This window comes from Cornus florida, unplaced genomic scaffold (assembly GCF_030987335.1).
Source record: "Cornus florida cultivar Cherokee Brave unplaced genomic scaffold, ASM3098733v1 CherokeeBrave_3.0.0_Hap2_Chr02, whole genome shotgun sequence".
NCBI classification, from domain to species: Eukaryota; Viridiplantae; Streptophyta; class Magnoliopsida; order Cornales; family Cornaceae; genus Cornus; species Cornus florida.
Genome location: NW_026775572.1, coordinates 78524077 through 78549474, shown reverse-complemented (window position 1 = coordinate 78549474; position 25398 = coordinate 78524077).

Below are 25398 nucleotides of genomic sequence, written 5' to 3'. Positions count from 1 at the left end.
CTTGGACTATACCTGCAATATAAAAAAATGTTACTGCCAAACAATAGTACAACTTGTACCTCACATATTTTACACATACATATAAATAATAATGATAACACTACTTACACAAAATTTCTCATTGAAGTTAGTGCCATTCCAGAACTGCATGTACTTCATAACCATCATACCACAAGTATTCCTGATATGCAAACAGTATTTAAGTGACGTACTCAGTAAGGGATAGTATTAGATTTAAGATACGGTGAAAGAAAAAATAATTATGCACTTGTATTGAAATATATGTTTACATACGCATCATCCTGCCGAGGGATTTTATGGTCTGTCTTTGTTATGTAAGCTGGCCAGTTCTCTTCCCCCAAGGCAACCGCAACAAACTCATTCTGTCATACACATCAACCTGAAGTAAGTATGCATTTTTCATAAACCAAACTTTAACAAATCGGGTTGATTTCATTAGATAGATGTCTACCACACAATCCCCAAATGCTTTATATCTGTGCAGTCGTCCGATTCCACATAAGCAGTCCACTACTTTATTGGGCCGGTTGACAACGAGTAGAAACCAATGTTTGTCAATGATTCCAGGAAGAATAACTATAAATGAACATAAAGTTAGGGACAACAAAACATATTGGACAAAAATAGGATGATTCATTCATTCGTACTTAAAACATCTTCTACATTACTGTAATGCACAACAAATTACTGTAAAATCATTAAACTAACCAGCTTGGAATCCTTGAACACCGTCGAATCTTGAAGCTTACATACTCCTTTGTATTGTTCCCATACTTTTTTTCATCAAAGGCATGCGCTCCTTTGCAGTGTCATATTTAATAACATTGTGTTGATTCATAAACTGGACAACGCAACTATCAAAATAGTAGTGTCGCAGCTTCGCTCCTTGCTCTTCGTTCAACAGCATTGCCCAGAATTTGACCATTTAAATTCAGAAATAAAATTGTCATTGGTTCATCATATCATAACCGTAAAAATACATATCAAAGAATTGAAAAAGCACACACCAAGTTCGAGATCTAGTTCGGGTGAAACAACTCGTGTATGTCTGTCCGAGTAAGATGCATACAAAATATACATCATTCTTACAAATTAGTATACGTTTTGTAATACAATTGGTCTTAGTAAATAATAAGGCCCAAAGGACAATACAATGAACAACAATATATGGACTTAGGGTTACACTTACCCTTTATCTTGATCACCACCTTGTACAGCAGCATAACTCAATAATTTCTTCTGCTTTGGAGTCAATTGAATTTTCTTAGTATCCCTCGATACCCATGGAGAGAACAAGTATGCTGCGGGGTTTTTGCTCCTGCTACCTCTTCTAACTTTTCTCACTGCATCCTTCCCTTTACCATGTACAGTTTGGGATGAAATATCAATGACTGGATAACTGGGAGTTATATGTGCTGCTCCTACGTGTCCTCCAAAGCCATGCCCACAGCGTCATTCAACTCTGTCCTCTTATCCTCATTTAGTATGTCATTGCTGCTGGGAGTAAAGTGGGCATGATCTGTACCACAAAATTTTGGTGCCTCACATGTGTCAACAGGAGCGTCAAATGTTTCCCTCTTATCTTCATTTTCAGAATTTTGTGCCACATCTTTGTCCTTAACGGACACTCCCCCATTTGCTGTACAAACACTCGGTTTTCCTCTGGCCCCTTTCGACTTTTTCCTCACCAATCTCTCCATTTTCTCCACCTTCCGTTTCAACGTTTTCCTATTTTCTGCTTCTCTTTCCATCTCGTTGTGAATTTCTTTAACGCAACGCTGCATACAAAATTTTAAGGATTAAATACTGATCAATTACATATTCACAATTTCATTCATACTCATTAACCGTAAAGTAATATATCGTTACCTCAACCTCACTTTCCGAACAACTACCGTTGTCTTTTTCACCTCCACACCACGATGATGACGGACAGTAGGACACATTCGCCTTGAGAGGAATTAACTGTTCCATATACATATTTCGAACCAAATGTACGTAAGCAAGGAAACGGTGTCATATACAACATAAATTGGGAACTTTCAAATACTTGTAAAATTTAGTGTCATACCTCACCCATTCCAAAACCTCCTATTTTCAACTCCCATTTGAAGCGTTCCCGTACTAGGGTTGTGTCCCAAAACTAAAGACTGCTTATTTCACCCGTACTGGGATAACAGGGGTATTCCACTTTACACCTCATCAGATAAATAAACTGATTTAAAAAGTACCGACTTTAATCAGCAATGATTCATAGTAATGACATAAATTATAAAGTTAATTGCAAATTATAAGTAGCTTATGTTATTTACCTGCAAGAAGAGCACGCATCTGATATACTCGTGCTTCATTTTTCCACCTCCTTCAGATTCACCCAAGTGAGCCACCAAAGTTTCAAGCACGTAGGTACACCAATTGTACGACTTGATTTCATTGACATTATCCACTACCTTTAATTCTTTCATATGCGCACTATAACGCCCATTAGGCGTTAGAAAAGCCACACATGCAAAAAGAACAAAAGCTCTTTTGAAATCATCGCCAGGCTCACATTATTGTACCCTTTCCATCAGATCATTTACATGCAGCCCCTTCGATATGCACCTTCAGTTACCCAATCGGCTTTAAAAAGATGACATGTAGGAACGTCCCTAATTCCAACGGGTAAGCCAAAGATTTTCTGGACATCAATAGTATTTATTGGCAGATATTGATTATCTTCAAGTTGAATGCGCAGTTTCTTGATGTCCAAATGCCCAATTATATAATCAAAGAGTGAGGTAGACAAATGGTCACATTTTAGGTTCAGTAAATTGCCAAAACCTATATCTTCCACATCCTTCCTTTTTTCGTCTCCAAGTGTATATACCGTGTTAATAAATTTGGAGAGTGAGCATTTGTTCCACCCATTTTTCACCTTGTATTGAACCTGCAACTTCCCAATAAATTTAATGTCACATTACAAATTTCATTTTACTAGCAGTAAGGAACCATCAATTGTATTCTTTTATACTTCATATTATGTTATGAAAATAATAACAAATTATATTAAAAATTTAATCAAACTCCCCAACTTACCTTCTCCTTCTTCTTTTTGTTCACTAGTAACCCTCCACGGCTTTTGAACTCCGAATCATGCAATCTTTTTTCGTCATAATATGGACGCTTCTCCACCATGGTCATACCATTCCATGCTTCCTTGCATTTCAATTCGGATATTTTTTTTATCCCCACCCTTCACTAGCCCATGGACTTGTTGATACTCCTTCATAAAAGTAGCCCTCATACACACAATATCATATACAATATCAGCAAATCAATATTAGCATTTCAATTCAATAGATATGCTTGACAAATTTCACAACTTATTTCACAACTTATCATTTCAAAGATAAACATGTTGCATCAAATATTTACTAAACTTTCAGACAACTGAAAATTATTTCCAAAGGTTTAATTGAACGTCGGAGAAGAGGAAGCTACAATGACGAAGTTATTAGCATTTCAATTCAATAGATATGCTTGACAACGTATTTCACAACTTATTATTTCAAAGATAAACATGTTACATCAAATATTTACTAAACTTTCAGACAACTGAAAATTATATTTGCTCAACAGAGAACCATAATTGATACAAATGCTATTCTTAACATTAATACTAAAATGAATGTATACTTACTTGAACAATAGGTAAACTCCTCCTCCACGACGCATATTATTGACTGATGCGCTACTGCTTGGCTGCGCATCATAATTCTCTTCGTCCGCCCGAACATTATAATCCTCATCACGAGTACGACTATGAGTACGAGTAGGACTAGATGATTTAGGGGGGGGGGGGGGGGGAGGTGTACAACCCGCAGAAGAAGATTGATTTCGCATCCTTTGCATCATACATTGAAGGGTAGGAGAAGGAGGTGGATCAATGACATTGTCCGTCTTTTTTTTCCGTATAGGTAATTTTTTTTGTAAAGGACCTTTCTTGCGAGCTATCAACTTCTTGCGACCCATTTCTAAATCAATCTTTATAGTGCAGCAAAGCACACTCTATTATGCATAAACAACTTTTCCACCAATTGTCAGTCAACAAAATTTTAAGAAAATTCCCCCAAATTTTAAATATATGCAAGTATAAATACACAGTATAATATATACATACACTAACATATACACTAACAATGTCAATAGACATGAGAAGATGCCCGCTTTCAAATCCAAATCACTGTTACAACCAACAACAACAGAAGGTTGTGCTGAAACGAATCTGAATTCGTTCTCCTTCACTCTTTTATTAATATATATATATCTAATTTACTCAACAGGTTATTTTTTACTTCATTGTTTATTTGTTTCCTTACTTTTCCCACTTGTGTAACTGACAATGATGAAATGTGGGAGCATTATTTTGTGGGAAATCATGGGAAGGTCTTGGGCTTATTTTTAAAAACATTACAACCAAGTTGAGTTATTTATATTGAACAATCATAACTCTCAATGCAAACTTACATTTCATACAATGGAATATTTATTCTAACATATTAAATTGGAAGTGTAAAAGCTCCATTTCTTATTATACAGAATATCCCAAATATATTGTAGTATTTATCACGATTAAAACACTGCATTACAGGAATACAATGGGAATTTTATTCTAACATCTTAAATTGGAAGTTTAAAACATAACATTTAATATAGAATATAACAACTTTTTCACAATTTATTAATATAATTTTCATAATTTCTTATTCAATTTTTCACAATTTAATAACACTTCAAGAATAACCAAACAAAACTAATGAAACACAATGTCTTACGATTCACAAATTCACTTACAAAACCAGTACACTGTAGCTTCGTCTTCCTCAGCCTTAAATCAACCACACGACACTGCACCTACCTCTTGCCCGCCGTTCAATCAAACCTTTCCAAACAAATTGTAATTTTGGAAAGAAGAAAATTAACGAAAGCTGGGACAATGTAACAAAGATCAATTTATTTCTTTCTATATTTTGGGAGAGAAGAATAAAGAAGATTCAGAACAGGCGCTATACCTTCGTCACTGTATCTTCCTCGAATCGCCCCTCAATCGCTCCTAGTTTCGTCTTCCTCAACCTTAAATCAACCACACGACACTGCACCTTCCTCTTCCCCGCCGTTCAATCAAACCTTTCCAAACAAATTGTAATTTTGGAAAGAAGAAAATTAATGAAAGCTGGGACAATGTAAGAAAGATCAATTTATTTCTTTCTATATTTTGGGAGAGAAGAATAAAGAAGATTCAGAACAGGCGCTGTAGCCTCCTCGAATCGCCCCTCAATCACTCCTCACCTCCTTCCGACCTAGAAAACGAATCAGAACAGGCACTGTAGCTTCCTCGAATCGCCCCTCAATCGCTCCTCACCTCCTTCCGACCTAGAAAATGAAGGATAATTTGGGATATTTTTGAATGTCAAGGATTTTTCAGTAAATTCCCCCAAATTTTAAATATATGCAAGTATAAATACACAGTATAATATATACATACACTCACATATACAGTAACATATACACTACATACACTATAGTAATGACTGAGGTAACTTTTTGTGGGCCAAATTTTTAAAATGACGTGGCCCAATCTGGGCCACACATCCGAATTGGCGGGAACAAGAACATGAGAGGATTCTTTCCCATAAGGATAATGGTCCACATGTATGAATTCTAGTATATTATACAAAGAGGATTCTGGTAGAGGTTTAAATATATAGAGAGACATATATATAAACATATAAAGAAAATTGCCAAGTTATGGGACACCTGGCACTATAGAGACGTACCAGGTGGAAGCTCTCAATTGCTACTTAAACTGCCATTTCCAACTGCTGATAAAGGAACTCTATAAATATGACCTTTTGGCTTAGTGTACAAAGCATGTTCAACACACAAAATAATCTTAACAACATTTTACTGTCGTCATCAATTTTAATTCATTTATCATTTCGTTCCAACAATAAATTTACATTATGTTTGAATTTATTTCAAAGTCTTACACCTTCGTTTTCTTTTCCACTAGTTGTAGAACTATTCGCAAGTCATTTTTCAAGGCAAAAAGAGTCACTGGAAGTAGTCATTCTAGACTAACTTTTAATCGCCTGATCCCAACAACTTTCTACTAGAATATTGTTTGAAAATTTTCTTTTAAAGCGACAGTCATTCCTGACATGCCCAAACCTTTCCATTCATTTTGTGAGACCACACAACAGCAAAATAAAAAGAATAAATATAAAGGGAAATCCAGGTCATCTCTCTTTTTCTATATGTATTCTCTCTCTAGAAAAGGAATCCTCTTGCTCTGTTCAATATGGGCTATTTGATTTTTATTTTTTTTGTTCAATTAATGAAAAAATCAAAGGAGATTATCTTCCACTCTAATTTTCTGGAAATCCAGAAGAGATCAAATCATATTTGGAAAAAAAAAAAAAAATCATTTATTTATAATTTTAAAGATTACTTTTGTAATTTGGGCGTGTGGAGAGTGTCAATATCGCCTCCAAAAAAAAAAAAAAAAATGTAGAGATTTTATTTTGGGAAAACTATACTTACATAGAGTTAGGAGCTTAAATAACAAATGGTCTATTTTAAAAGTTCATTTTTCACTTTACTTAAATTAAGTAAAATAATTACATATGCATCAATAACTATTATTTAGGTCCAAAATGCCCTCCAAACACTTATTCCAAAATACTAAAAATTATTCTCCTAAAATCAAGTACTTTCTTTAAATAATTTATTTATTTGAAAAAATTAAGAAAATAAGATTTTTTTTTTTTTTTTTTCCTAATTGGTACTCACACACACTTGTCTCTTCTGAGACTTCAACCCCTGCCCTCCCTTTGGGAGAAAAGAGGCTGATACCACTAGGCCACTGACCCGTTGCAACTTTCATATATACACACACACGAGAACTTATACAAATAATAAAAAAAAGATTCAATATAGTAAAAAATGGGGCAATCAAAGGTTAGTCCCCAAAAAGAAAAATATAATTAAACTCAAGACTATATAAATCGTCTTTATTATAATGCATCCCTTGAGATGATCATCAATTTTTTGGCTCAATTAATTACACTTGTTTTATAAATAAATAAAAAAACGATTGCCGCTATACCATTTACTAAAGCAACCATTTAGTTTTTTCATGATCTCCCCTTACCGTGCATGTATACTGTATGTGTAGATATGTATATATATATATATATATATATATATATATATATATATATATATATATATTCATAGGAATTTTTTCACATTTGGAGGTTTATATTGGTATGAATTAAGAGATATAGTTAAAACTATACATACATACATTTCACGTTTGGAGGTTTATATTGGTATGAATTAAGAGATATGGTTAAAACTATACATACATACATACATACATACATATATATATATATATATATGATGATGATGAATTTCCACTTACCGAAATAAAAAATTCAATGCATGATGAATTTTCACTAAATTTTTTATGTATTTCTAAATTGACATTTGCAAGTTTGAACCGATATGGATTAGGACATATTATTAAAGTTTTTTGCATAATATATGTATATATATATATATATATATATATATATATATGGTGTTTTTTAATTGATTTATTTTGGTAATATATACACCATATGCAAAAATGTCAAGTACAAAATCAACTCAAAAATCTTGTTTTTCTAAATTTTATGAATGAAAGAATTATTTTATTTAGGAAGGATACTTTGGTATTTTGAAGTAAGAGTTTGGAGGGTATTTTGGATATAAGTAATAGTTATTTATGCATATGTAATTATTTTACCTAATTCAACTAAATTGAAATTTTAACTTTAAAAATAGACCAATTTGTTAGGGAAATTTATATTTTGTCTCCTAAATCTACTCAAGTGTAGTTTTCTCTTTTATTTTTGAATAAAATACCTATTATATTTAATGTTGGGATTAAATATTACATCTCCACCACCCTAGATGACTTAACTGTGGAAACTCATTAATGTCTTCTATATCCATATAGTCTCCATATCCAGTACCATATACAAAAATGACCTTTTTTTTTTTTTTTTTTTTTTTGATATTTAATATATTTCATTTACGTAGAAATAACGCTTACATTTTTCAGACCAATTTATTAATACAATGTTCATGTGAAAAATATAAAAAGGTATGTACAATATTCATATGAATTCAGTTCATGGGGATGCGCAAAAATAGTGTTGTCCTTTTACGGGGTCTACTAGTAGGACTATAATTCCAACTCTCTCCCTCTCTCTTAAATTCTCTCACTATTAATAAACACTATCTTCTACTACTGTTTTTGTTTTACATTTCATCTTCCTTTCCTCTTTGTTCAATCATCACGAAGTCATTGGGAGATTGATTCCCTTCCCATGATAGGGATTTGAGTTGAAAAGTGAAAAGTGAGGTGATTAAAGAAAGTGGCATGAGGGAACATTATACATAGTGTTCATGCATCTGTTCTCATGGTGGATCAATGCTAGTTATATATATCCACTTTGACCCACAGAGGAAATGCTTAGCTGGGGTTTCTAAGATGCATGACCTCATCTCACTTCACCACCATCCTTGTCATTCTTTTTCATTTTGAAGTTTTCTATTTTCATCCTTGTAGATTGAAAGAATTAAGTTTGAGCTCGAGTTAAAATTGGATTAGTCGCACCCCTCCCCCCCCGCCAACCCAAAAACAAAATATAATTGTTTCATATAAATAAATGTAACTTTTTATTCATATCAATTTTCATACCTACTTATTTAGGCTCATTTTTCTATTCTTTGATTTTTTTTTTTTTCAATATATATACTGTTGGCACCAAAACTTGGCAGCCACTTCAGCAGTGACGTGGACCAGTGAGGAGCTGACAAATGTGCAATATGATTCCAAGGGAAGTCGGCCAATAGAGAGACAAGAGGAGAAAATCTAGGGAAATATATATTTCAACCATCTTATTAATAAGGTTGTCGCTAAATATATTTGCAGAGATTTGAACCAATTCAAATGTGGTCATTGATTAAAAAGGAAAGACCTAGAGATTTGGTCACAATAAATAACTAAATCCCTATGAAATAGGGATTTAATTGGAAAAGGAATTCCAGCAAAATAGGAACAGCCATATGAGTTCAAAAGCTACAAAAGGGTATTCGGGCCACTTAAGGAAATTACACTAGCCGAGTCTATGGAAGGAGGTTGCTAAAAATTAGCAACTTTTTAGTGATGTCAATTTACATTCGATTAAATCAAGGAAAGTTGTTTTGGCAAGGATCTTCTACTAAAGCAAGCCATAAAGAGAAGTAGAGATATATTGGGATTTGACGCAGTAAGCCGTGAAGAGAAGAAAATCAAGAAGAAAGAGAGATTTTCCAACATCTAATTAGGAAATAAGTTGAATAAAACTTCTATAAATAGAAGTGTTATATTTCATTCCAATTGTCCAGCACCAACCACAAATCAATATGAATCAAAATTCATTTTTCTAATGACTCAACGTCATCTTTATCTTCTCTTCAATTATTTTGTCCAAATGGCAATTTCCATTCGAAGAATATGAGTTCCAATAACTTATAATTCTTTTTGCAATGCTTAATTATGCTATTTACAATTTATTCTTTGTTTGATGCAAACGAATTTAAATAACAAATCTTTGATCAGATTCATGTCAATTTAATTCGGCCTGTTTTCTCAGTGCAAAATGTCATTATTTTCCATGTAATTTCCATTCAGCCATTTCCTTTATTATTCATTTCAATTCGGCCAATTTATTTTTCAGTCCATTTCAATTCAGCCAGTTCATTTTTCATTTACTTTACACCACATTTTACTTCTTTTAAGCACCTTAGATAAAAAGTCCTTACTACAAACAAGGCATAAAAAGAACCTTGTTGGGAGTTCTTACTAGTCTCTCTCCCACACAATCGCCTGAGAGTTAGCCATCGAAAAAAGGGATAGGCTGGTGTTTGAATCAATATTTTGAGTGTTTTGTACAAATACTCTGGCACGCCCGCAAAGAGTCCATCGACCGGCGTAAAACCGCGCGAACATATTTTGGCATGCCCGGTGGGACCACTAGTGGGTGTTTAGAAGAGGCAAAAATGCCACCACAGCTTACGAAGAATTCTAAGGCTGTGGTTACTGAGGAAGAACTAGAGGAAGGACATCAGCCAGATCAGGCTGAGAACACTGCATCAGGCCCTACCGATGAGCTATTAGTGATGCAAACATAGGTGAGTTCATTGGTAGATGCAATGGGAAGGATGGGTGCATGTTACAATGACCTGCACGAAACTATGTCCCAACTCTCAGCTGCCATTTTGAATAGGCCGACTCAGGCTAGCAGCTCCAATAGTCAGGAATCGGCTCTTCAGCCGAATCCGTTACAATCTACTCGGCTAGAGAGGGCCATTGAATCATCACAACCATGGCCACCAGTAATGATACTTCAACCAGGTGCAACATCAAGTCAGCCGGCTCATATGCCACCAACCTGGGCAGAAAACCATCCGCAGCCTACTGTGTCAAGTTTTAATCAGCCACCAGTAGCAGCTCCGTGGCCACAGGTAATTCCACCAAACCCTCCTCGGGTACCTTTGAACTCAAGGGGTAATCAAATCAGGTGGAGGCCACCGAACCCACTATATACTCATGTGCCACCACAGGTTGGGCTCAGGGGGCAAAACATGGCCAATTAGCCACATGATTAGCCGAATTACCATCAACCAGCAGCTAATCAGCCGCCAGTTTATAATCAGGTACCGCCAGTAATAAATCAGCCACCACAGGTCATGCTAGACAGAGGACAATTAGCTGATTTACTTACCCAAGAGTATGGCCTGGAACTTAGAGGTGTAGGCCGACCAATTTATAGAACTCCATTTCCAGAAGTGGTAGATCAAGTTGAGTTTCCTAAAGGATATAAAGTCCCAGACTTTGTAACCTTTAGTGGTGAAGGGAGCCAATCGACCGTGGAACACATTGGCTGTTTCACAGTATAATGTGGAGAGGCCAGTGTGAGCCCTTGTGTGATAGCCCTCGGATCCGAGACACGGGTTAATCAGGCCCAGGCCTAAACCCGAGGGAATATCAAACAATTAATACTTTAAAAGCGAACACAGATGACAAAATGGATTAAGAATAAATATTACAAGCTGGAAGAAACAAAAATAAAACTCTTTAAAATAAAAACTTAAATCCCAATAATCCAAAAACCTCCAATAGATTAAACAACTCAGGAATCCATCTCTAGTGGACCCCTAATAATAATCCAAACTGAAAATAACGATAACTGAAAGGAACATCCAAAAATAAACTATAGAGAGAGTCCTACGTCGGAAGAGTGAGTAGTAGTCTCTGCTCAGCACGATCAGGCCTAAGTCTGGAACTAACGATTACCTGAAAAAATAGAAGAGTGGGTCAGGCCCACATGCAAGTCCTGATCTACTACAATCCAAATAGGAATCTGATATGCAGATATATCCTAGATAGACTCAACAATATGTAGAGTAATCCATATATGTATATATTACACACTATAGGATGCTCACTAGTCCAATAGGTTTGTCTCAGCCTGAGTAGAGATACCATGCAAATCGCACATTACATGGTCATGTGTACCTAGACCTACCAGGGAACAACAACTACTGTCCAGCTATCTATCCTAGGCGATATACGCGCCCTAACCATGGTCCTGAGACTTAATCTCATACCATGGCACCATATAATAAATATATAAAGTCCGTACTCCTAATACAAAATACCATCCATCTGTATAGTGGTCTGATACATGTATAACAACTCCATCCTGAAACCACAGTAGGTCATTCAATTATTTGATTGACATGACATAAGTAGGTGATGGACTTAACCTATATGATTAATCCATACCCTAATCCAAGTTAGGTAGAACTTAGTATTTGAACTAGTCCATACCTAGTATGTCACCGTCCCATACCGGTACATACAATCCTCCGGTTAACATAGTTGACAATACAGTATTAAATAGTCATCAACCATAATATACACAAGATAAATTAGTCCATATACATAAATATTAGGCATTCAATACAGGGCCTAAAATCATATCCAATGTTGTAAACTGCTATAACATATGCAACCATTTACATCCTCCAGCAAGATCTATGAATTGATACAATTTAGTACAATTGAAGTACCAATTAAATCCATACTAAGTATAGTTGATTTTAATTAATTCACCATACCTATAACACTGGAAAAATTTATGATTATATATAATTAGATTATATATAAAAAAACCTTACACAGTTCAAGTAAATAAAACTAGTAAAACAGTGAGCAAACTACCCATCTTCTCTTGGGTTCATCTTGCTCAAATCTTTAATCCAGTTATGAATTTATATTTTTCCACCATAATACTAGCCTTATACAGTCCCACACATCATTTAAAACCATTTACATTAATTGCAGAAACCCTGAAAACCCAAACAGTTTTAAAAAAAACCACGTTACAGTGCCTTTCAAGAAGAATAGGCTCTAAAAATGAGAGCTTGCTCCATGTTTTCACCTAGAGCCAGCTCTAGGATCTTAGAGCTGGCTCCAAGACACCAAGAGCCGGCTCTCCCCTTTGGGAGCCAGATCTAAGAAGGTTGGGAGCCTTCTCTCCCTCCTCTTAGCAGCCTCGTCCATTCTAGTTTCGTTTTCTTCACTTCAGTGATTTACCGAACCTCTGTAATGTGTTCTAAATCTTAGTCTAGGTTCAATCTTTGTCCTAAATAAATTTTAGACCACTGATATCCAATTAAAACATGTATGGAACATAAGTTTTAAAGCAACGATTTCAGAAATTTAGTTAGTAGTTTAATACAACTCAAAACAGATTTATTCCATGAATTTTAAATACTGTTTTAAATACCTGTTCTAGGATTTAGTTTTAGACCCAAATCAATTACAAGGCATCCATTCGTATTACTAACCTCCATTAAACAAAACTTAAACGTGAACAAAAAGAGGAACAAATAACAGAATATCACAGATTCATGCAAACCAGTTAATTCCACGAGATCAAATAAAATTCATATATTCATAAAAGGACTTGTTATAATGTTTGTTTAAATCTGTTTTAGTTTTTATTAAATCCCTAGAGTCTAACTAGGCATGCACAGAACACGAATTAATGGGAAAGAGAAGAATCAGAGACTTGCCTTTGAGTTTCAGATTTGAAACTCAACACCACTGTTCTCTGCATTGTCTGTTAAACTCCCCACTGCTATTCCACAAAACCATGTTCTTTCCTCCTTGATCCCACCTAGCCTTTCTCTCATATCTCTCTCTGTTTTCCCTCTGTATCTCACGGTCTCTGCTTTTATAGAATTTATGTTTATTTTCCTAAAACCCAAACCGTGTATTGCTTTATATTTATAGGTGTATATTAACACTAACCCTAATCCATGTAAAATTAGTGGCTAAGCCCTAATTCAAATCCTAAACAGCCCAGGAAACTATCCAAGTTGTAACATACAACAGCTACCTTTACGTGAATTTTTATCCAAAGTTTAAAACTGTAACTTAAAAAAATACTAACTCAATTTTACACTATCTGATAAGCACCGAATATTGCATATTCAAGCGCCCTTATTTGCATTAGTTAAGTCCATTAGTTGATAATAATATATAGTTTAGATTTATTTGTTTGTTTCCGTCTTCTTTTAGGTCAGTTTCCCCAATTATGGTTAAAGAAGCGGTTTTGTCAATCTTTTGAAGAATCGAAGCACGCCGTTGCTAAGGACCGTCTTTTGGGCCATGTTATTTTAGTCATCATACATGTGAGTCTTGCAGCATCATATTCAGAATGACGATCGTGTTGTCGGGCCAATCCAAAGTGGCCAAAGAAAAGACTGAATGTTTTGAAGTCAAGGCTCTGCGGGCGCCCGCCAAATCGCCCCCAACTACTGCCTTCATCCGCAGGGCCCTGCAAGCTTCTGCGGGCCCCCGCCGCTAGCCTCTGTGGGCACCCGCCGCGCCAACGCGGGTGCCCACCAAACGTTCCATTGAGCCTCATCGGGATGCCAAACACCCGTGGGAGCCTGCCAGGTAGTAGACAAGCAGGCATGGACTTCACCTTTCTTCACCAAATGTTATCCCTTAATTTAGGGGATTGGTCTAAATGGTCTTGGAGTTAAAGGACCACATATTTGAGGGTAGATGGATGGCTAATGTAATGACCCGGATTTTTCGGATAAATTTTTTCCATGGATCTTTTCCTTTCTGAGTTCAGTTTCACGTCGCTTAGTATCGTCTCAAGTGCTCTGGAGTGATTTCCAAGACTCTTTTCTGTGGATTGACAACTTCCTTTGAGGACCGAGTCGTTTCCATATTTTTCATTTTTCAACACTATGCGCTATTTCGTCTTCTTCCCTATTTCGTCTTTTCCCCGTTTATCACTTTGTTTGCGTAACTACACTTCTTGTGTTCGGAGTTGGTTTTTGACTTCGCGTATCTTCATTCCCAATGATTTCTATGAGATACGTATCTTTACTTTCGTGAGAAAGTACTCTGGTTGCTCCGGTGCCCATAGGGGCATAAGTGTAAAAGTTCTTTGGAAACTTTTTCTTTTCTTGGGGTGTTTTTCATAAATATCTTTTTAAGATATTTTATTTCAGGGGTATCTAAGAAAATATCTTTTGGAAGATTTTTTCATTCTGGGGCAGTTTCGCAGTTTTCACTTTTTGGTGGGGTCATTGTGCAATTAATGAAAGTTTTTGCTAAATGCCTTATTTTGAGCCTGGATTCTCGTACGGGATTCATTTTCACATTTTGTCAAGTCATGGACTCTTAGAATTTCCTCCTGGATGATGTTTTTTAGTTTTAGGGTTTCTGGCCCCGGTTTGCGCCAAACTTGTTTTGGGTATAACTCTCTGCTCGGGACTCGGTTTTCGACACTATTTCTTCCGTTGTTCATATTTTCTCATTTGGAATCTTTTTTGTTCACAGAGTTTTTCCATTTGAGTGCGTCTGCGTGAATTCCACTTTTCCGGACCCGGTGGGGCCCGTTCGGGGCACTTTTTGAGTTTTTCTATAAATAGGAGGTCTTAGAAAGAAATATCAGATTTTTCTCTCTCTCTCTCCTCTCTCATGGCCGGTCCAAGCTCCATCCATGGCTGCCATCTTCTCTCTCTTCTTTTGGACTTATTCCCTTCATTAAAAAGTGGTGATGCCTTTGTGTTTATTGTTCCCCTCGGCGAGGCCTTCGATTCCAACCAATTGAAATCTCGTTTTGGCCATTTCTTGAGTTCAGGTTTGAAGTCAAGTTGTGTTTTTGATGGGGCTTCCTTGGGATTCATGTTCGTGGTGTTGTCCCCGACAAAACCTAGGAGTTTTGTCGGATTCGAAGCCGATTTATTTTGGTGGGGATTTGAGATTTCATCTCAAATGGAGGTAGGGAATGTTTTAAGCTTTTGTGTGTGTTGTATTGAGTGTTTAGCATGATTATACAACTTATATATGCGCCTTGTATCAAATCTAGAAAGTTAGTAATTTTTATTTCTTTGTATAAGATTTAAAATTCATGATGATATATAACTTTGATTTGAATTGTGGCATGGTAGAAACTCTTGTTTTAATATGTTGGTTAACATATATTAATTTGGGATTAATTAAATAAGAATTTCTCTTTTTAATTAATATTTATCTTTTGTGTAAGATTTAAGTTCATGGCCAAACCTTGCATGGAATTGAGTTGTGTTATGCTTCTAAATTAAGTTTTGGCATGTTTGTTAACATACTTTAATTTGAGAGCATTTGGTTGAGTTTGGAAATCTAGAGACTTTAATTAAGGGAATTAATTAAAATCTATTTTGGTGGTTTCATGGGCCTAATTAAGCTTGTGTATGAATATATGTAATGACCATGACATGTCTATTAACATATATTAAATTGGGGCCAATTGGAAATGATTTGAAATCTAGAGAGTTTAATTATTTTGATGTAATTAAATTCTATCTTGTGTATCCATGGACCTAATCATGTTTTAGAAGTTGTTTCTATTTTAAGAGCATGGATTTAGACTTGTGATGTATTCACTAGATTGTGTTATATGCATTGAAGAACATTGTTGTTAAGTTTATAATCATGAGAGTATGTTTCTAATATGAATATATTATTGGCTTGTAATTTTGTAGCATTATGGATATGAAATGCTTATTATGCACAATTGAGAGTTATATTGCTAACTTGTTACTATGTAGTAGTAATATATATAAGTTATGAACTTATTTGGCTTATTTTGGAATCTTAGAACATTGTTGAGTTGAGATGGCTAGGGTTTGGCTCTAGTACGGGGACGTGAGTCCTCTAAGTCATTGAGATAGTGCGCACTTAGGGTGGTCTTCCCTGCGGGTTAGTGCCTGGAATAACCATTGAGGTCTCGGCAGAATTCCGAGCGTGATGTCCAAGTCTTCCATTGTTTGTTTTCGCATTCAATTCCAAGTTGACAATCATGTTTACCTTGTTAACTTGTGGTTTTGGCTATTGGCGATTTTGATGTTGTTAAGTACATCCATACTAAATTGATATATTTAGTTGATTTCATACTTTTAGATTTCTAGTTGATAACCTAGAGAATCTATGTCTTGATGTGTGGTATTAGATATTCTAATTATGCTAAATTGTTATATTTAGTTGATGTTGCATTTTAGACTTCAAGTTGATAACCTTGAGAATCTATATGTTGTTACTTGTGTAAGCATGCTCCTATGTTGTTGCTTTGTGTAAGCATTCTCCTATGTTGTTGCTTTATGTAAGCATGAACCTATGTTGCTAAAATTGCATGAATGAGGTGATTGATGCTAGAAATGATCTTAGGTAGCTAGGATGCTCCTTGAGTCTCACCTTTGACATAGACGTTAGGTGGAATGAACCACAATGATTAAATCATGCAAACTTGTAAAACGTAGGTCGATGCATGCTCATTTCCTACGAGTAGCTTTATGTTACTCACCCCTACAATACTGGGGCATATTTCAGGTACAAAAATCAAAGTTGAGGTCTTCATTATGCTTGGATGGTTTGTGGACTTGGAGACTTCCATTTTTGGTGAAGGTTGGCTTGGAATGCCAATTGTAGTCTTATATGTCAACATGTGTACATTTGATTCCATATATGTAATGTGTACATGAGTACACTCTTTATAATGTATTTGACATGTATGAGATGAGGCCGGAGGCCAATGACATGTAAATTGTATCCTATGTAATTTTTGACTTCATGGAGTATTATGAAAGTATTGAAGAATATTGAGTTTTTGCTTCACCATGTTTGCATTGGGTGTGGGAATTCCATTTTGATTCTTCCATTAGTATTCATTAATCATGTATGAAGTATGGCCAAGGGCCAAACGGCATTTTGAAACCATCTCGTGATTTAAAATTCCAAGTTTTCGTTTCAAACTTCATTTTTAGCATTTTGGCCGTTGGGGGGTCATATTTTGCATCGGCCATATTTTTGGGCCATGGACCATTGTAGCACATCTTACTAGGTAAGTTACGTTTGCGTGCATGGTCGTTTCTGGGCAAAGCTTCTTCTTTGGTGAAATGAGCCTCCTACGGACTCATTTTACACTTTTGTTGCATTTTCTGACCTAAGGGTATTTTGGGAATTTCTTTTGGGAAATCAATTCCGTTCTTCATATGGTTGATTATAAAATATGATTTTAGGGGGGGTTTCTTTTTCGTGTTTTTCCAGAAAATGCCATTTTGGCATTGGAAATTGCATCCGAAGTTCAGCTCTCAGTTTTTAAATTTAGCAGCTTTTTGGACCCTCTGGACCAGTTTTCTTGGGAGGGCATTTTGGGCATTTCACATTGCGTATTTTTCGATTTTCCTTAATGGTCACGTAGAAAACTCAATTTTGAGGGAGGATTTCTTTTTTGAGTTTTTTCAGAAAATGTCATCTTGGCCCTCAAATTTCCATTTTTTCCGGAAAAACCCCTGCTGCCAGGTTTTCCTTGCTGAGTATTCTGCCCTCTTCACATGTAAACGGTTACGAGGAGTTTGGTAACCGGTTACATGTGCATGGGCAGTGTTTTGGTCGAATTTTTTGGCCTCCTAACCGGTTAGGAAGGTCTCCTAATCGGTTAGATGTTCTTGGTTGCCATCTTTTTGACTGTTTTGCCCCTTCTTCTTCCGTTAGCCATATCTTCTTCATCCGGACTCCAAATTAAGCGATTTTTGAGTCTAAGTTCATTGATCTTTCATTGTTTTTCCAATGGTGTGCTCGGTGGCACCCACTTTTAGGCTAGAAATGATAATTTTGCCCTTAGGTGCATTCTTGTCCGTTTTTGAAATGTTGTTTCCGCATTTGATTCCTTTGGGTCCCGTGACCTCGTTGAGGGTCACAATGGTGTTTTAGAGTGATGTTGTATCTTTAGAGACCATTGTTTGTCTTTTGCTTCCGCATTTCGGATCCGTTATCGGATCATCTTTCGGTTCATCACTGACGCACCGGGTTGAAAAACTTGGGCCGTCACAGCTAAGGATATATATTAGAGGGTGGTTACATTGTAAAGGAGATATCATATATTTTAGCAAGATTTCTAGAGAGAGAAATACTAGAAGAGGGGGTTTTTGTGTAGCTTGAAGGGCTGAGCTAAAAAATGGAAGAATTCTCAAAGCTTCCTCCTTCCTTTAGTGCATCCATGGGTAACTAAACCTTCATTTGGGGAGGTGATGAAGCCCTCCCTTGTAAGCATGTTCTAGATTAATTTCTATTTTGGGGATAATAATGTATAATTTTTGTCTTTCCATGACCTAGAGCTTCTCACTTGTTGTAATGGATTCTAAAGTCTTTAAATGGTTATTTTGAGTTAATTGTCTTGTCTTAGATGATTTCTTTTATTAACTATATTGCTTGTATTTTCATAGTGACAATAAAAATAAGGTTGTGGAATGGTTTTAATGGTATGTTGATAGAGAGCCTTGATAGTCCATTGCTTAGGTAATCCCTTTGATGGTTTATGCTTGATTCCTAACTTCATGTGCTTTATCATTTGATTAAGGGCTTGATAATCTTTTGCTTAAGAGAGTATGCTTGATACTACACCCCAGTTTAGGTAGTTCAATTTATATGAACTTTTGGTGGATCATTCTTGTTTTTTATTTAATGAACTTCTTGACAACTATATGGCAACCATTGGTTGCTATATAATTCTTGACCATTATATATATTGTTTCTCCCCAATTTAGTCCTTTTCTAGCATGTGTAAAGGGTTGGAGTGGATTCATTTCCCTGGTTTTCTATTTCTGAATTTCTTTTCACTAAAGTTCTTGCAAGTTATTGTTTTATGCATTTTAAATTCCTAAGTTTAGTGACAAACCAACAAACCTCTATATACCCTTTCATCATTCTAAAAGTGATTCTAGATATCTTAGTTGCCATAAACTAGCAGTCCCAGTGGTTTGACTTACCCGATCAATAGCCCTATTTTACAATGATTTGTGCTATTGCAAAGGTTGATGTATAATTGTTATACTGATCAATTTTTGGCATCGTTGCCAGGGACTGCAAAAGGTTTTGCAACCCAGGTTCTAGGATTACCTTTGGTTTGATTGTTAATATTGTGTCTTGTGAATATTTTCTTGCGTGGTTTTGATCATTGTGACATTTTAAGTGTTTGTGAGATTCTAGGTATTCAAGGCTTGCTGAGGAAAGCTAGCAAATTTGTAAGTCTAGACGACTTCAGGTAAGTTTTCGAAGCTCTAGTTTTAAAATTGTGAAAATCTTGCATTTGTTTAGATTAGATTTAGTTAAGTTGTGAAGCCCTTGTCGAGGCTATTTACATTTTTGTCTTGATAATTGAGGAGAACGGGAACATCTTATGTGGATGTGATAGTGAAGGGATATTATATTTGTTGTGAATTGCGTAGTTGATGTTGGGTCATAGGTCACTATCCTTGCCTACTCTTGAAGTGCCAATTGATATAAATTCACTTGAAAGAACTCTTAGAAGAAACCTTAGGGAATCAGAAACTTTAAGAGGACTTGATCTTGAAATTAATACAATGGCCAACAATGAGGGAAATGTCGGGAACGCGGGGATCCATGATGATAGGGTTGAAGTTCCAAATGCTCCTATGACTCTTAGGGACCATTTCATCCCTACAACTTATGCCTTTCCTTCTTGTATAGTGATGCCAAACATCGAGGCAGCCCAATATGAGATCAAATCTAGCACCATCCAAATGCTTCCATCTTTTCATGGCTTTAAAAATGAGGACCCCTATAAGCACCTTGATGAATTCCTCGAAATATGTTCTACCATCAAGCTGAGGGGCTTCCCTGATAATGCTCTCCATTTGCATCTCTTCCCATTCTCCTTAAAAGAAAGGGCAAAATATTGGTTGAACTCCCTTGCTGCAAACTCCATCATTACATGGGCTCAATTGCAACAAGAATTCTTAAAAAAATATTATTTAGTGAGTAAGACCAATCTAATGAGGCGTTCTATTCTTAGCTTTTCACAAAGCGATAGGGAACAACTCTATCAGACTTGGGAAAGACTACAAGACCTCCTTAGGAAATGTTCGCACCACCTAATTCCAAAATGGCAATTGGTGCAAGCTTTCTATGCTGGTTTGACCGACACCCATAGATTCATGGTTGACTCATCATGTGCAGGGATGTTCATGTCTAAAAGTGCAGATGAGGCATGGACCTTACTAGAGAATTTGAGTGAGAATTCATTGCAACACAATTCTCGTAGGGCTCCAACCTTAACCAATGCCAAGAACACCAACCCTTGTCAACTGAAGACACTGAGGGAAGAATCATCTCAAGTGGATGCCATAGCTCATAAATTCTACCAATTGATGGCACCACATCTATCTCCTTCCTTGTCTCAAAATTCAGCTAGTGCGGTGTGTGCATCATGCACTAGTCCTTTCCATCTCTCGGAAGATTGTCCCACACCGGAACAATTTCCTAATCCAAATCAAGAGCAAGCAAATGCAATGTTCTCAAGGCCCGGAAATAATCCATTTTCTAATACTTACAATCCGTTTCTCGTGAAGGCAACAAGCCCCACAAAATTTGTAATTTCAAAATCAAGGGCATCAAAATCAGCCCTCTTCTCTATTTCAAAATAGGCCATATCAGGCCTCGTCAAGCTTTCGTCCCCCTTATAATCCAAATGTCTCTAATCAACCTCCTGTATTCCCAACGGATGAGATTATGGCTACAAATAAGCAAATGATTGAATCTCTAAACAAACAAATGATGGAATCCAATAAGCAACTCTTGTTATCATTGCAGCCCACTCTCTAAATGGTTCATTCTCACATTCAGTCTATTGCTAAACTTAAGAATCAAGTGGGGCAAATAGCCACTTCAATGAACCAACTCCTTCAAAGAGATAAGGGGAAGCTTCTCGTTCAACCATTTGAAAATCCTAGAGGGATTCATGTGATTGACAAAACCCCTCTTCCGAGTGGGCCAACTCATGAATAAGTCCAAGCAATCGCTACCCTTCGGAGTGGTCGAGTTATGGATAACAAGGTTGATAGAAGTAGAAATAACAAAGTTCTTCCTCCCAAAAATCCAAATCTCCTCTCTTCTAATCCAAAGTTTACTCCTGAAAATCCAAAGTCTAATGCTGAAAATTCTAAGCTTGTTAACCCAAATGTGGAGACGTCTTATGAGCCTAAGGCTCCATTTCCTCAACGTCTCCAAGAGTCGACACATTTTGGGAACAAAAATTGCAAAATTCAAGACATATGGGAATTTTTCAAGCAAGTAAAAATCAACTTGCCTCTCTTGGATGCTATAAAGCAAATCCCTCCCTATGCAAAATTTCTCAAGGATTTGTGCACTCAAAAGCGCACTTCCAAAAATCATTTGCCAAATAAAGTAAGATTAACTGAAAATGTGAGTGCAATCATTTAACACAGTGCTCCTCCAAAATATAAGGATCCGGGCGCCCCAACTATCTTGTGTGTCATTGGCTACAATAAGATAGAAAGGGCCCTCCTTGATTTAGGAGCTAGTGTAAATTTGATTCCATATTCAATTTACTTACAACTTAGATTAGGAGACCTAAAGCCAACTTATGTGGTCTTGTAGCTTGCCGACAGATCGGTCAAGCATCCACGGGGCATTCTTGAAGATGTCATCATCAAAGTGGACAAATTCTACTTCCCGGTAGACTTTGTGGTTCTTGACAAGGAACTGGTCCATGACCTAAAGAAGCACATTCCCGTGATCCTCGGTAGGCCATTCTTAGCTATGGCTAATGCTTTAATTAATTGCTGAACCGGGGTCATGGACATCGCCTTTGGAAACATGCAAGTCAAACTCCACATTTTCCATGCCACTCAACATCCTTCCGAAGAGGATGATTGTTTCCTTATTGATGTGGTCGATGAAGTGGTTGAAGAATCTCTCCCCTTCATTCTAAGCAAAGATCCTTTGGAAACTTGCATATCTCATTTTGACCTTCAAACTTTGATATTGACGAAGCCATCCAAGAAGTAAATTCGTTGCTCGACATAGGTGCTATCATGGATTTTTCTCCTTGGAAGATACCAAAAGAACCACTTCCTCAACTCTCTACTACTCCTTCGGTCCCTTCTTTGAAATCTTCACCACAACTTGAGTTAAAGCCACTCCCGGCCCACCTCAAGTATGTGTTTCTTGGTGTCAATCAAACTCTTCCAGTCATCATTACTTTGGACCTTTTAAAGGACTAAGAAACCAGCCTTTTAGTGGTGCTACAAGAGCATAAAGAAGCTATTGGCTGGGCAGCGGCCGATTTGAAAGGAATTGACCCCTCTATTTGTATGTATCGCATTCATATGGAGAATGACGTAAAGCCTTCTAGAGAATAAGTCCAGCACCGGTTGAATCCTAACATGAAGGAAGTGGTCATGAAAAAAGTGATCAAATTGCTAGATGCGGGAATCATCTACCCCATCTCTGATAGCAAATGGGTAAGCACCACTCAAGTTGTCCCCAAGAAATCCGGCCTCACTGTTGTTGAAAATTCAACGGGTGAGCTCGTGCCACAACGCACCACCACTAGGTGGCGTGTGTGGATTAACTACCAGAAACTCAATTTAACTACTAGGAAAGATCACTTTCCACTACCATTCATTGATCAAATCCTAGAAAGGCTAGCCGGCCAAAGCTATTATTGTTTTCTTGATGGTTATTCTGGCTATAACCAAGTGGCAATCACCCCCCAAGATCAAGAGAAAACAACCTTCACATGTCCCTTTGGAACTTTTGCCTATCGAAGTATGCCTTTTGGGCTATGCAATGCACTGGCTAAGGGAGTAGCAAAATGTAAGTTTGGGGGTGTGATAAGCGCCGAATATTGCATATTCAAGCGCCCTTATTTGCATTAGTTAAGTTCATTAATTGATAATAATATGTAGTTTAGATTTATTTGTTTGTTTCCGTTTTCTTTCAGGTCGGTTTCTCCAATTATGGTTAAAGAAGTGGTTTCGTCAATCTTTTGAAGAATCGAAGCACGCCGTTGCTAAGGACCATCTTTTGGGTCAAGTTACTTTAGTCATCATGCATGTGAGTCTTGCAACATCATATTCAGAATGACGATCGTGTTGTCGGGCCAATCCAAAGTGGCCAAAGAGAAGACTGAATGTTTTGAAGTCAAGGCTCTGCGGGCGCCGCTGCGCCACCGCTGGGGCCTGGCAAATCCCCCCCAGCTACTGCCTTTATCCGCGGGGCCCCGTAAGCCTCAGCGGGCCCCCGCCGCGCCACCGCGGGCACCCGCCAAATGTTCAGTGAGTCGCATCGGGATGCCTAACACCCGCGGGTGCCCGCCAGGCAGCAGACAAGCAAGCATGGGCTTCACCTTTCTTCACCAAATGTTATCCTTTAATTTAGGGGATTGCTGTAAATGGTCTTGGAGTTAGAGGACCACATATTTTAGGGTAGATGGATGGCTAAAGATATATATTAGAGGGTGGTTACATTGTAAAGGAGATATCATATATGTAGGCAAGATTTCTAGAGAAAGAAATATTAGAAGAGGGGGTTTTTGTGTGGCTTAAAGGGCTGAGCTCAAAAATGGAAGAAGTCTCAAAGCTTCCTCCTTCTTCTAGTGCATCCATGGGTAACTAAACCTTCATCTAGGGAGGTGATGAAGCCCTCCCTTGTAAGCATGTTCTAGATTAATTTATATTTTTGGGATAACAATGTATAATTTTTGTCTTTCCATGACCTGGAGCTTCTCACTTGTTGTAATGGATTCTAATGTCTATAAATGGTTATTTTGAGTTAATTGTATTGACTTAGATGATTTCTTTTATTAACCATATTGCTTGTATTTTCATAATGACAATGAAAATAAGGTTATGGAATGGTTTTAATAACATGTTGATAGAGAGCCTTGATAGTCCATTGCCTAGGTAATCCCTTTGCTGGTTTATGCTTGATTCCTAACTTCATGTGCTTTATCATTTGATTAAGGGCTTGATGATCTTTTGCTTAAGAGAGTATGCTTGATACTACACCCTAATTTAGGTAGTTCAATTTATATAAACTTTTGATGGATCATTCTTGTTTTTGATTTAATGAACTTCTTGATGACTATATGGCAACCATTAGTTGCTATATAATTGTAATGACCTGGTCATTTCCTTCCTTTTCTTTTTCCTCAGAATTTCACGGATGAATTTTTTTCGTTGAAATTTCTTGTCTGAGTTCAGTTTCTCGTCGCTTAGTGTCGTCTCGATTGCTCGGAAATGGTTTCTGAGACTTTTTCCTTTGGATTGATAACTCCTTTGAGGACCGAGTCATTTCCAGATTTTTTGTTTTTTGACACTATTCACTTTTCGTCCTTTTCCCTATTTTGTCATTTTCCCTATTCTGTCTTTTCCCCGTTTGTCACTTTGTTGGCGTAACCTCACTCCTTGTGTTCGGAGTTGGCTTTTGACTTCATGTATCTTCATTCTAAGTGGTTTTCGCGAAATACGTATCTTTACTTTTGCAGGAAAGTACTCTAGTTGCTCCTGATGTCCATAGGGGCATGGATGCATAGTTTTTCAGAATCTTATTCTTTTCTTGGGGTGTTTTTCATAAATATCTTTTGAAGATATTTTATTTTAGGGGTTTTTAAGAAAATATTTTTGGGAGATATTTTCATTCTGGGCCATTAGTGCAGTTTTCACTTTTTGGAGGGGCCATTGTGCAATTAATGAAAGTTATTGCAAAATTACCTCATTTTGATCCTGGATCCTCGTACGGGATTCATTTTCACTTTTCGTTGAGTCGTGTACTCATGGAATTTCCATCTGGTCGTTTTTCTCCAGTTTCAAAGTTTCTGGCCCCGGTTGCCGCTGAAC